Genomic DNA, 13,912 nt, shown 5'->3' with positions numbered 1-13,912 from the left:
CTTCAGTCCCATGACAAGTAAGCATCATGACTGAACTGCATTTACCAGAATGTTAAGGGATAAACTGCACTGGCAGGTGAAGCAGTGTGCTCCCACCCCCCCTAATAACATCAACATGGACATGACAGAAGTTGCCACAGATTACTTAGCGCAGAACAATGAAATTCTTAGCAGTGTGCCCACAAGAGCCAGCATCACACCTCATCCTGTCATGTGGACGTTAGTGACAATGTCGCATTCACACACTCAAGTACTGTTGCACAGGGCTTATCATGTGACATGTGTGATTTATGCATGTTTACCCACATGAACACCAGTCCCTGACAACATACCCACACTAAATCTATTTTCCAAACGTACTTAGCTTCTCCTGCATGAGCACAACTTCTGCGTGCACAGGCCAGGCATCACGTACATAGGAACTGTTGCACAACGTGTTCCTTTCGTGACAATGTTCTCCTAACTCCCCCATATGTGATTGTGGATAGTCATTTGTGGCCTCACATTTCCACAGCGAAAGCATACTTCACAATAAGTATGCATACACAATGGGCTTCTGTTTAGACAAGTAGTCGCTCCAGCATCAGCCCAGAGACCTTTGAATTCCAGGTGTCTTGACCGTCCCGCGCGATTCAGTCACTGCTGAACACGGCACTCCCACTTTTTTCTTAGTGAACAGACGCACAAATTATTGATAGCGTCTGATGCTGAAGGCCGTTGCACACTTTTTTTCAGACTTGTGGGCTCTGGCCTTGTTCCTTCCTTTCATGCTGTTACTGGAGTACCACCGGGTGTAATTCCTCAAAATTCCATACTGCATTTAGGGTTGCAAATCATTACTTTCTTACTTTCTTACAGAAACATGGCTTACCGATAGTACCATGCCTGAAACTCTCTTAGCGCTCCCCGCTGGTTACAGTATTAGGACCATGAATAGAGAGACCAGGGGTGGGGGTATAGCGGTTGTTTTTAAATCTTACCTTACTTGTAATTTGGAGAAACAAATTCTGGCGGGTAGTGAATGTGCAAGTTTCAAAATCACTATCTCGCAAAATTATACGGTAGCGGGGCTCTTGATCTATAGACCACCAGGGAGCTCGAGCGTGTTTAGAGCAGCCTGTGTAGAGCTCGTGAACAGATTGGCACTTGGGTGGGCCAATTTTACTATTGTGGGTGACTTAAATCTCCACCTAGATAATATAGAAGATCCCGATATAGCTAATTTTATAGCAGACCTTTGGGCCTGTCAATTGGTTCAGTTGGTGCAAGGTTCTACTCACACGGCGGGTCATCTTCTAGACCCAGTGTTTACCAACTTGAACTTCTTGTCTGTAGCGGCCCCATTAAAATTGCTTTAGACTGATCATTATTTGATCATGATGTATCTGTCAATCAAAGGGGCTAGAATTAAGGATTGCTGCCACCTCACATGCAAGAGAGCATGGCATAAGCTCGACTGGGCTAATTACGCTGAAAAATTGGGGACCTCCTGCCCATGTCTAATGCGGACCCTAACATGGCATATACTGCCTTTTCTACCTGGATCAGACAGCCCTTGGACGAGCTAGTCCCGGAAAAAAGGCAACCATCCCGCAAATCTAGCTACAGCCCCTGGTATAACGAAGAACTTGCCGTATTGCGAAAGGACTGCAAAATACTTGAACGCACTTGGAGAAGGGACTACGACTTGATGGCTAAAGAAAAATGTCGTTTGGCCATTAAGAACTACCAAAAAAGGATCCAGGTGGTCCGAGCCACTTTCTATGTGTCACAACTTGCAGGCAGTGGGAATAAGGCTAAATGTATATTTTCCTTAGTTGCCTCATTAACGACAGCTCCTACGGAGCCTTTTATTTCATCCAACAAGCAATGCGATGATTTAGCGGCATATTTCATTTCCAAAGTGGAAAGGATTTATAAACAATTTCCCGCGTCAATACAATCTACTGATTCGGTAGAGGCAACGGCCTGCTTATTGGATAAGTTCCCGCTGATCGTGCCTGCCCAGCTGGAGGCACTCTGTTTTAAAATAAAATCTGGTTCTCCCCTTGATCCGCTTAGGCCAGGTCATTTTCTTAAGCTTCTTCCTACAACTCAGGGCCCTCTGTGTGACATCTTAAATGCTTCATTGACCACAGGAATCGTGCCCACTGCTTGGAAGATAGCCAAAGTCCTGCCTTTAATAAAGAAACCCAACTTAGATCCAGATCGTCCTGAGAACTATAGGCCTATCTCCCGCCTACCTTGGGCATCGAAGATTCTGGAGACATATGTCAATGCCACACTCTCCAACTTCCTGTCCTCTAATAACATCTTGGATCCCTCGCAAAATGGCTTTCACCCCGGTCACATCACTAAGTCAGCACTGTTGGCCGTGACAGAACATCTTTGGGCTTCTTTGGATAATGGGCACACTGCGGCATTAATCCTGCTAGACTTGAGTGCCGCATTTGACACCGTGTCCCATGCCATTTTGCTGAGACGATTAGAGGAGGTTGGGATCAATGGCTTGGCCTTACGCTGGCTGGCATCCTTCCTAGAGGATAGGACTTTCGAGGTTTCTGTGCCCCGTTTTCTTCAGGGACTTTCAAGGTGAGACAAGGTGTACCTCAGGGCTCATCTTTGAGCCCTTTGCTTTTTAATATCTACGTGCTGCCACTGGCTCTTCTCGCAAAGAGCCGTGGTTTGACCCTTGTCTCTTATGCTGACGATACACAGTTGGTGGTAGCCCTGTCTAGCAATACCGTTAGGGGTAATAGCCTAGGCGCCTCCCGCTTCTGCACCAATTTGGCAGCAGTGGCGGACTGGCTTACCATCAACTGTTTGCAGCTAAACGCTGAGAAAACGGAAATTCTGCTGACGGGGAAAGACCAGGGTCTTTGGAGTAATGATTGGTGGCCCCAGAGCCTTGGACATGCACCCCCTCCAAAGACGGTGGTGAAAAACCTCGGTGTTTGGGTAGATAGCAATCTTAACTACCAAACCCAGACTAAGAAGGTGGCTGGCACATGTTTTGGGCTGCTTAGGAGCTTTAAGTCTATTTTTAAGTTCTTTGATGCCCCTACTAGACAGCTGATTAATCAACCACAATCCTGTCACGGCTGGACTATGCTTCGACTCTCTTTTTGGGGGCCAATAAGGTTGAGGTCCACAGGTTACAGAGAGTCCAGACTGCTGCGGCTAGAATGTTGCTAGGTCTACGTAGATCTAGCTCTGCCTCGGATACAATTCGAAGACTCCACTAGTTGCCTCTGGAAAGACGTATAGAGTTCAAGGCACTTTGTGTGGTCTTCAAGGCATGGAAGCTGCCTTCTCCACAGATATTAACAGACCTGATCCAGCCTTATGAGCCCACGCGCCAACTTCGATCCTCTAGCCAAAACCTGTTGAAGGTGCCACGGGTTAAGAAAACCAGGGCAGGCGGTAGATCTTTTAGGTATAAGGCAGCCAGGCTGTGGATTTCTCTCCCAGCATTTATTCGTGGTCTAAGGGATTATCTGCCTTTCAGGAAGGCCCTTAAGACCCATCTCTTCCCCAAAGTCTAATCTGTGTTGGAAGGTGTCTTGAGGGCTTAGTCCTTGTCAGGAGCGCCGGGACGCCCCTTTGTTGGGGCAGCTGTTGCGCTATATAAATTGTTATAACATAACATAACATAACTTTGGCTGTACATCTGAGCGCTGGTTCTAAGAGTGCTCTCACTCCATGTTTGACTGTCCTGTGGGCCAGGCCGAGCCCGGTCAGTTGCAACTGTACCGTGACTGCATGAAGCTTCTCTTTGGATGTGTCCCATTGGCTGTGCTGCGCGTTAGTTATAGGCTAACGTTCCACTATGCCTATTTCACCTGCGTGCAACCTGTCTTTTCCTGGAGAAGATGTCTGTTTAAGTGGGCTATGGATGTCTGCCTTTCAAACACATACCTTGCTGACCTGGATCATGAGCTGTGGTTGAGTCTTTTGTTGGTCCACGAGCAAGACTGCTTCAGTGAGACACATTTATGGGATGCCTTTCGATGTGTAAGACAGGCTGACAGCTGTGCCTGTGTGTTTGCGCAATGGCTCCTGTGCCATGCCTACATCGAACCTCTCCGAGGTTGAGATGGGATGCTCCTTTCAACCTCATGGTGCGAGGAGCATATCTGTTCCTTCATATTGCTAGGTTGGATGGCGGTCCTTTTTGCTGAGGATGATTTGGATCGTCGTTTGGAACTGATAGCCTTCAAAGCTGCCTGTGCCTTCTTGGATTTGTAACTACTTAACAGCAACAGGAACTGTTGGTGACAATTTCAATTTTCATTTATCTTTCTTCATGCCTCCTGACAAGACTTGTCATCCAGCTCTCTGACTTTAGCCCTGTCAGCATTGGCTTCGACTATGCTGACCTCTGCGGTCTGTTTCGCTTGGTACCACAGACCTGAGCAAGGGGAGGCTGTCATCTGACCGTCGTGGACATTGTCGTCTGGCATGAGCCCGGCTTCCATTATGCAGTTGTAGTGCACGAATATTACATGGCGTAGTTGTTTTGCGAGTACCCAGGGCTCGAGTCGGGGTACACTCAGGTACATGGCGTGTCCCCCCCCCCTCCTTTCACGGGGTGGACGCCATCCCCTCTACCAAGAAGTTGGTCCCCACAGAAATATGCTGAACTTGTCCCGGCGTACTTTCCAGACACCGGGACACGTTCAGCAGCACCTGCATGTTGACTGCTTTTCATTCCCAGCAGCAACGTGCAGGCAGTGAGGGAGTATTTTTTCACCTCCAGCTGGGCCGAAGTAAAGGGGCCATCCGGCCTCCTTTTGTTTGTATATCCTGACTGGGGGCCGCCTTGAACCTTACATATAAATGTAGATGCCACAGAGGGAAACATAGGCACACAGCCTGCCTTCTCTTCACAGGTACTTAAGAGAGGCCTGTTTTTGCCTTTGTTCTGTCCCTGTATATCAATGCAGACACTGTAAGACTGTCAGATGGGTTAGTCTGTCCCAGTATTTGCACAAATCATTTTAGTTGCACTATTTTACCTCTTTCATAGCACTACGTTGTGACGTTGTGAGGTCATTTGCATTTTGTCTTACTTGGTCAGTCCCCCCACTTCTTTTTTTTTTAGGACTTGTGCCCTGCAAGTACCTTAGTATATGTCTGTCACATGAGAAGTGTCCACAGAGCTTGTTCTCTGCGCGGTCCAGGAGTACTGTCTGAACATTCTGTCCATGGTCAGAGAACATTGTCCCTTGTCATTCTGTTCTTGCCCTAGCACCCCGACTCAACAAAGTCTCACAGCTGCAAGAGGACATGGATCCCCTTTAGATGTCATGGGAAGGTGGGCTTGATGTCCCACAATTGAAGAGTGATCCATCCAGTGATGAAAGCGACACAGCAAATGTGATGTAAATTTCACCATATATAGGCTGAGTAATGAGGTCTGCTGACAAAGCCCATAGACCAGGGACATCCCATACAACTCCTTCCTGCAAGGGTTGGGGGGATGTGCTCGTGGGTCTACTTCCGGAGGGATTATTGATGCGACATCTTGCTTCATGTTAAATGGATACGTCACTGTGGTTACTGGATAGGTACTCATGCATTCTAAACCTGTTGTGGCATGCATGTTCCATGCTTTGACACTGTAGTAAATACTGCACACTTAAAACTGTTTCTTGTCTCCAACTTATCTACTTGTGTACAGGCGCTTGAATACCTCTGAGTGAGTTGGAGAGCTAGTGAGGCAGTTTAGCAATTGTGTTCTGTGCTTAGGGGTGCTTCTGGGTGCTCAGTCCCTGCATGCCCAAGTTCTCTAATCCTGCGCATAGTCCAGTATGTGTACAAAATCTCAGGAACAATTGTCAGAGTTTGTGAGACAACAGCAAGGCACACAGACACAGTCATGATCGCTCATTGTTAACTTACACTCAACGGAAGTAGTTGACTATGAGCTGTTGACGCTGGTCAAGGCCTTCTTCCCCACCACTATCATCGTCACTGGGCATGTCTGGGTTGTGAGCGGGGGGATGGTTCTGTTCCACCAAATGTAGCAGTCATGTGCCGACCCAGGATACTTTGCACACATGTGTGAGATTATCTGATCCGCCTGGCATACCACTTGCACGTTGATGGAGTGGTAGTGGTTGCAGTTCCTATAGATGGGTTCACTCGCCTGTGGTGGAACGAGGGCAATGTGGGTACCATCAATGGCTCTCGCAACATTTGGGAAGCCTCCCAGGCAGGCCTGGCCCCAGGAATTTGTGTTTGGGTGGGCCAACAATACAATCGGTGGGCCACTGCATGCCCGATTTGTCACTTATATCTCTCGCCAGGCCTGCTTCAGGGCCCTCCTTTATCTCTCCTCAGTTTTACCAGGGCCAGTGAAACACGTTCTTTCCTTCCAAAATCTCTTTCTAGATGTTATCACTCTCAAAAAGTGTTTTTTCCATATAATGTCCTCCTGATGGGAGGAGGAGGTTTCCTGAGGTGGGAGTGTCAGGCAAATGACACTTCTCAGGCTCTCACTCATGCCCTCCTCCTTGGACTCCCTCATTGCCACCCTCTTCCAGCACCTCTCATCCCTCTGTAGCCCCTCCCCTTATTGACCTCCTACTCGGGTTCCCTCACTGCCACCCTCGTCCAGCGCCCCTCATCTCTCTATAGCCACTCTCATGTGCATTTCATTTGTTGTATGGTGCTACTGATATCAGTGTAGGGTGTGACAGTACTTTACATCATGCACATATTGTACAGAGACAATCAATAATGCAAGTATGTAAGTAAATCAGTCTACAGGGAATGTCACAAAAGCCAATGAGGATTACAAGGTATGGGAATCCTATGTCTTCCATACTGGTGGGCAGGATATTTTAAGGGTGTTTGGTCTGGAGAAGTACTAACTTAGGATTTAATGCACACCCCAGTGGTTAGGGGTTGGCTTTGGTGATAAAGGTGTATATCTGCCCCAACAAACACTTTATGGAACCATTCGAATGATGAAAGACTGGGGAAGTTATGACCATGTTACAACCCAGAAATAAAGTTAAGTTCTGACTATTAATTCAGGTTATCATGCAGCTCTTTGATGACAGTTCCTAGGCCACTGTCCTATGATAGTATTGTAACTTCTGAACTGCAAGTTACACAAGTATCTCTGTGACAAAGGCAGTAACCCACTGAGCTATCCACATCAAATGCGGTTTATCTGCATTTCAAAACTACCAACAAACAAAGGATTAGCAGGATCATTAATCACCAGTTATCTGGGAATTTTTATTGTTGGCTTACATCCGTGGCAGAGCCTTGATTAAGATACAAAGCGTTTAAATTAAGTATACAGGAAGTATGTGTCTTGCTGGGCCTTCTCTGATGATTTTATGAAGAACAAATAGCCAGACATTCTCTCACCTGCTCGGTTCCTACTCAATGCCCAATCTGATAAGCAGCTGCAGTGGCCAGGTAAGGTGAATCCGTAGAAATAAACTTTTCTTCTCCTTGAGGAATTGAAAAGGAGATATACACACAGCAGAACGGTTAAGGTTACCCAGTGCAGAAGAGAGGATTTCTCCCATTTGCCATGCCCATATTTTAGCTGCACGAGTAGGCGGGGACACAGCCCACCTTTCTGAAAGGGGATGTGTGATTGGGGGTGCCTGTGAGAGAGGGCTCTGGCCCAATTCCGCAACTCCCAGAACAGGAAGATAATCAACGTTCGGAGGAACGTTTCACATGAATGCGTCCATTTACTACTGACCTTCCTGCCGTCACTGCCAGGGCCATGAATCATGTTTGGCCCACCCGGACTACCCTCTAGAACCGGGTGTGCTCCCACGTCATAGAACTTCCCCTTCACATCTGCCAATTCATCCCTCCTCGGGAAGTGGACATGTCTGTCCTTGTAAAGCATCAATGCTGACAGGATGTCATGCACCACCATGCTGAACATGGGCTGTGACATCCCACCAGCGCTGGCCACAGTGTACTGGAAAGACCCAGTAGCAGAGAAATGCAGTGCAGTCATCACCTTCACTTTAGCAGACAATGCAGCCGGATGTATTCTTCTGGGCTTCACATGGGGCTCCAACTGGGCACATAGGTTCCGTAGCGTGCGGTGATCCAATCCGAATTTCTGGATGATTTCAATGTCCTCCATCGTTGTCAGGTCGGGCCGGTTGAAGGATGGGTGGTCTCCTCCTACGTATGTCAGGGTACATGAGCATGAGCTGAGTTATAGATGAGAGGGGGTGAAAGCTTACCCAGAGACTCACACAACAACATTGACAGGACTCATGGTCACGTGAAATGCACAAGTGACCTGCATTCAGACATTGTTTTTCTTCACTCACTTGCCATACTGACACTACAACATCCAAAGAAGTCGATGTCTATGGCATATAGTACACTGCTACATCAAGGATGAGCTGCCCTGTGGTTATATGGCACAGCACTTGTGTTTCCCAGTATCAGTGCTGAGTTGCATGTTGCTGCTGTCACTGCATGGCCACAAACTTTAGTCCCCCTATTCACAACAACATTACAGAATGAGGGCAGTGAGTGTCATCGGGACAACGCAACATGGATGTACAGCACGGGGGACAGACACATGTGGACATCATGGGGTCAGTCCTGTGTGAGTGTGTGAGGATTTAGCATCACAGACATTGCAATGTTCACCTGATTGAGGCAGAAATACACATTGATTGTGTATACATGCCCATATGGCTTCCAATGTCCGATGATGTGGGTCAGAGCTATATTTTTTTGTTCCACATGTGCACTCCTATGACGTGTGTGAGAACATTTACAGGCAATGTGGTGTGCGCACTCTGCAACTGCAGGGCTCGGCATTGGCACCAATTTACTAATGGGGCACCGAGGGTCACTCAGGCAGATTGGGTGGGCCTCGCACTTTGCATTTGGCAGGTTGCCACATTCCTTGTGGTGCCGCCACGCTTGCTGGGAGTTGTAGTTGTTCAGGGGTTGAATGCGTGGGGATGATTGGTACGTACCTCTGATGTTGAGCACGGCGGCGTCTTCTCTAGTGGATGTGCAGCAGGTAGAGCAGAGGGAAGGCCTGTATCGCAGGAACCATGGCGGCTCCGGGGGTTTAGGTGGGAACTGTATCAGCTTTTCCTCTCCGTTGTTGTGTTTCCGCCATCCGCAATGTGGTGGCTTTTACGCGGCGGTGGGAAGGGCTGTCTGCAACATCGTAATCTGGTTGGCAGATGAAACGTGTTTCTGCACGCGGGTCCTGCTCTATTGGCTCCCTCCGCCACCCTTGCGTATGCAAAAACGTGCGGAGCCTACACAGATAGCGGCAGACGTTAAATCACCTCTGTAGAACCATTGTAATTTTGTGGCTGCAATGACCGCACCTGGAGCGGGAAAATGAACGTTTTCCGCCACCGTCAGTAGCACGGATGGGCTTCTGTCTGGCATCGTAATGAGCCCCTAAGTTTTTTTTTGACAGTCCATATCCTTTTGCAGGGCAAGGCAGCAGGCTATTGACGAAGAGGGCTCCACAGTGTCAGAAAGCTGCTAGGTGCTATATCAGTGAAGGACTTTTGGCAGGAAAACACTGTAGGGAATTGTGTTACTGGTTGAGGGTTGTGAAACCCTATTCAAGCACCAACCACAATTCCTGTCAGGATGCAGTTGCAAGCAACCCACAAATTAACCTCTGTGTAACCCTTTGGTAGCTTGGCGCAAAGCAGTCAGGTTTAACTTGGAGGCAATGTGTAAAGTATTTATGCAGCTCAGTAATAAAGTGAAAACACAGCACAAGAATAATCCCACAGCAATTTAGATAGACAGAGTAAAAAGTAATTAATTATTTGGGACCAAAATGACAATATAATCCAATTAATAGAACAGGAGATATGCAATTTTAAAGATTTCACTGAAAACAGTGCTTAGAAGAACAAAGATGCAACTGTGATGATCTGGTCGCGCCATACCGGGACAAAGTCACTCAGGCCGAGCGCGATGGAGCGTGGCTTTGATACAGGTACCAAGTTAGGTCTGCTGAACAAAGCACCTTAAATCCTGGTTGTGGAGCGTTATAAGATCCCACGGACAGATGGGTCACACAGCAGCGGTTCCCATTGGCTCCGGATTGCGATTCATTGAGCATGCATCATGCAGCAGTGAGTTTGAGGAGCTGTGGGGCTGCCATTCGAGTTCACATGTCGAGAATGAGTCGTGCAGCTGCAGATCAGGGGTGTTGCAGGCCAGTGACGTGAGGTCCTTCACTGAGGAGGTGTTGCGCTGCGGCGGTTTCGATGCAGAGTCATGAGGTGATGCATTGTGCTGTGTCAGTTCTGTTTGGACCACTGCTAGGCTGGTAGAGCACCTTCGGTCCTTCTTCCAAGTGTCCAGGACTGGGGGGTCACCACATGGGGGGGACTCACTGCAGGCACAGTCCAGGTGTTGGATTCAAGGTGGTTGGAGCCTTTTCTGGCCCTCATACTCTTATCAGGAGGCCAACCAACTAGCCCTTGTGTCACTGTGGTGGTTCTGGGTTCAAGATGCCAGTCCAGTTCTTTTCACTCAGGCAGAAGGGCAGCAGAGTAGCAGAGCAGCAGAGTAGCAGTCCTCCTTGCAGCAGTGCAGCACAGTAGTCTTTCGAGGTCTTCCAGAGTTCCAGAGGTGTGCTCAAGATTTGGATCTGAGGGTCCACTATTTATCTTTGGTGCCAGCATTGAACTAGGAGAAGTTTCTATAGGGTTCTAACTCTAGAGGTGGGTGGAATGTCCTGCCTCCCTACCTTGGCCCTAGCTTTTCTAGGGGCTCAAAAGACTAGTGTCAAACCCTTTGTGAGTGTGCTGTGGCAAAGGCTTTGTGATGTGGAAGTGTTGTAGATGACAGCTCCACTCCCTATCAAGTAAGAGATGTCTCATCCTATCAAAACATATTTTCTCTTTGTCTCACTGTCTGTGAGCAATAAACATAGATCAACTTCCAACTATACCTAGTCATGTGACCCAGGATACAGGCCGCAGGCATCAAATGATTAGGACAAGAAAATGCCAATTTTCTTAATGTGGCATTTACAAAATTGTGACTTGAAATCCAACTTCACCACTGAAGGAGGTTTTAAATTACAATTCTTTAGACAGCAAACTTAACACTCATACCTGTTCCCAATTGGAACTTATCACATATTAAATGTAATAGGGTAACCCAATCTTAATCAATGTGAGAGGTAAGCCTTGATGTAGTGAAAATGAATGTCAGTGTTTTTCACCAACAGGAAATGTAAAACTTAAAAGTACATTTCCAATTTCTCTATACACTGCACCCTGCCCTACAGGCTGTTTATGGCCTACACTAGGGTTGATTTATATATATCTTAAAAAGGAGGGTTTAAGCCTGGCAAAAGGTTTATTTTAACATGTTGAAATTGCACAAATGGGCTGCAATGTAAAGCCTAGGACATGTTTCAAAAGGCTACTTAAGTGGGTGGCACAATCAGTGCTGTAGGCCCACTAGTAGCATTTAGTTTGCAGGCCCTAGGTACATGTAGCACCATTTTACTAGGGACTTATGAGTGAATTAAAAGTGCCATTTGGGTGTAAGAAAAATTCTAACATGTTTAAACAAGAAGGGACAAGGATTTTAACACTGTTTAGCATTGTAAAGTGCAAAAAGTACTAACATTTCAAGCAAAATGGGTTCAGAAAACAGGGGAGTTAAGGTGAAAAGTTTGGGGATGACCCTGCGGGGAGGGCAAAGTCCAACATGACCTCCCCTTCAGCCAAAAACTAGGGTAGACTAATCAATACCTTGATGGGCTTCCCTGGCTCTCCATGCCATTGGAATCAAGCTATCCTGGCTGAAGAGGGGTAAAACCCCGAAACCGGTCCTAGGATGCTTGTTTCCAGTCCAGGGAGGACCTGGCATGGCAGTTCAGGCTGGACTGTTCCCATGAGGCACAGGGTCAAGACTGATTTGCATATGGCTGGGTACAAACTGGAATGGCATGGTGAGCAAAAAACCGATGGATTTAGGCCCAGATCTCTGTACTGGGGTGAATGTATGACATTGTTCTGCATTCTGTCCATCAACTGTTGTTTTTGCATTGGGCTTCCCTACTTAGGCAAACGAACGTAGATGAAGGCCTTGCCATGCAGTAGTACTTGTAAGCTCTAAGCCCTTCTGAACTCAGTTGGATCCCTCTGTCTACACTCGTTTGAGCCACTGAACTGATCATTGGAGAACCCTTCTCCTCACTTGTGGACCCCACAGATGCACCACTTAACCTTAATTTGCTCCCAGTTGCATCCCATTAGGCAGACAGTACCATCATCACTGGCGTAACGAAACTCGAGGGGGCCTCCCTGCAACGCATGTGGAGGGGCCTCCTCCGGGCTCAATCAGGAGCTCTGCAGCCAGAGTGCTGTGCTGAGGGGGCCCCCTGGAGCTTGGGAGCCCCCACTCCGCTGGGGCTGCGGGGGCCTGTGTCATGCCCCTGACCATCAAAGCCATCAAATAGATGCCGTCCATTCCCCCCCTTGGATCAGACGTCTGTCCTCAACCCAAGTAAACCTCTGCCCATAAGGACAGCAAACAATGGAGACCACTAACAGCTCTCAATGAGCCAAGCCAGGCCTCTGGCCATCTTGGGTTCTCTGCCCTCTGAGGTTTCCTCAGAGTGTGGAGCAACAACCCCAGGTGTTGGACACCCTACTTCCACTGTACCTCCCACCAGTCCCGGGGTCATAGCCTGAGACTGGCTCCTCAGCCTAGGGTTTATACCCTGAGGTTGAACAGGTGCCTGGCGAGATAGGACTTTGAGGGGGGAACCACCACCCCCACTAAGGCTGGCACACTCTGTCTGTGTCATTCAGGGGTATACCTGGTGCAGATATCCACCCCTCTGTCTCTATGATAGCGCAGGGAGCACCTCCAAGTCAGAAGTGGCTTCACCAGAGTCAGTCTTGTTGTCCTCTGTTCTCAGAGCTGGCAACCCCTGATTCACAATTCCTCCCACTGTGGACTATCTCTACCTCCTGCACCTCCATCTGGTCATCTGTACTGTAAATTAAATGTACCAATTAGATGTAAGCAATTCTACCATATACAAACAGTCAAGCTGCTTAGTACTGGTTAGCAGAGGTAAAGTGCACAGAGTACTTAACACCAACAAAATGAGTTAAGAAAACCAGAGGGTTAAGGCAACATGTTTGGGATGACCCTGCAGAGAGGGCAAACTTCCCCAAGCACGAGTGGGGGAAATTTGAATTCCTCGCCAATCAGACACTTTTGGTGCCTTTGCCTGGCCAAGATTTTTCTCATCACACTCAGTCATTTTTTTGGAGCTTAGAATCATTCAGCGAGGCAAGATGGCATGCTGTATCCAATGAGTGGTTCCACAAGACCGAATACCTTCTCACCAAGGGTGATCTGAATTTTATCTGCTGCTGCTGAGAAGCTCCAAATGGCATAAGCTTGTTTTCGCAGCCCAGAGAATGTGTGCCTTTGGCGTATAGGCTGGGGTGGTTCACCCTGGACCTTTGGAGGTCTGGAAGCCCATACAGTCCCAGCTTTACAAGGGTGGTATGAGATGTCCAGTTAGACAGAGCCCAGAGTGACAGGACTTTAGGAGTCAAGATTCAAGCAAAAGCCACTATCAGGGTCCAGGTCAGGACCAGTTGGTACTAGTCAGCTGGGCACTTCAGGGAGAAGGTATCTTGCATCTTGACCCTGTAGTCAAAGGAACATTACAGTTCACTTCTTTGTCCTGAGTACAAAGGGGAGCGTGGCCAGGCTTTCAGGGATCCTCTCAGGTAACAGGCAGCAGGTCCAGTCCTCCCCTGTTCTTCCACAGGCCCAGAAAGTGCTCTGCTGAGAGTGCGTGGGGTGCAACATTTATGTCTGGCAAAACCTAGTTGGTGGGGGTGACTTCTGGCTCCTCTCTGGCTCTTCTGGGATA

Source organism: Triturus cristatus, chromosome 1_2, assembly GCF_964204655.1.
Source record: "Triturus cristatus chromosome 1_2, aTriCri1.1, whole genome shotgun sequence".
Taxonomy (NCBI): Eukaryota; Metazoa; Chordata; class Amphibia; order Caudata; family Salamandridae; genus Triturus; species Triturus cristatus.
The sequence above is the reverse complement of the archived record's forward strand: the minus strand, read 5'-3'. Positions refer to the sequence as shown.